The sequence below is a fragment of the Triticum aestivum genome, chromosome 4A (genome assembly GCF_018294505.1).
Source record: "Triticum aestivum cultivar Chinese Spring chromosome 4A, IWGSC CS RefSeq v2.1, whole genome shotgun sequence".
Taxonomy (NCBI): domain Eukaryota; kingdom Viridiplantae; phylum Streptophyta; class Magnoliopsida; order Poales; family Poaceae; genus Triticum; species Triticum aestivum.
This window is the reverse complement of record NC_057803.1, coordinates 569,868,361-569,869,117: the sequence shown is the minus strand read 5'-3', so window position 1 is coordinate 569,869,117 and position 757 is coordinate 569,868,361.

The window sequence follows — 757 nt, the reverse complement described above, 5'->3', positions numbered from 1 at the left end:
TATGCTTTCTTTTGTGTTGTATGATCCTGCGTTTTAATTTTAATTAGATTGCTGGCTGGCTGGAAGCGTCGCTCTCCAGCACCATCATGGATCGCGACCCTGTCCCCCACTGGAGTTGGCAATGGCGATGGGGCCGGTAGGCGACGTGTAGTGCTCCTCCGCGGGTCAAAGGGTGAGGGTGAGGGTGCTGGTGCTGCTCCCACGCGTGAACGGACGTTGGGATCGAACGTTCCTCGCTGGATCGGTGTAGGTGGTGTACACACGGCCGGCAATTACAACGTTGTTGGGAGCTAAGCAAAGGAACGACGGCGGGACAGCCGTTCAGACGCCGCGTGTTTAGTTTCTACTGACTTTCTGTTCTAGTACTACGTAGCATGGTCATGGCCGCATGTGATGGTCATCACCTGCATCATCCATGCCGTGCTAATGTATTAGCAGTTTTTCCTTTGGTGAGGTAGTGTCTTCTTGGATGGTGAGGTTAGGGTTTTTGTTATGTGACGAGATTTGGTGTCAGGTGCTTCAGATTTATGTAAAAGGTCAAGGACGACGACTGCGGCTCCAAGGTGCTAGTCCTTAGGGCACGTACACGAAGACTCCCCGGCTATCATTGACAAGGTCAAGCTGACTCCGGTATCGGAGCGGCGACAACCACACCTGCAGGGCCGGCCCTGTGTTTCGGTAGGCCCTAGGCGAACTCGACGACATGGGCCCTATGTCCTAAGTCCTAAGACAATACATATGTATGCGTGTTATATAT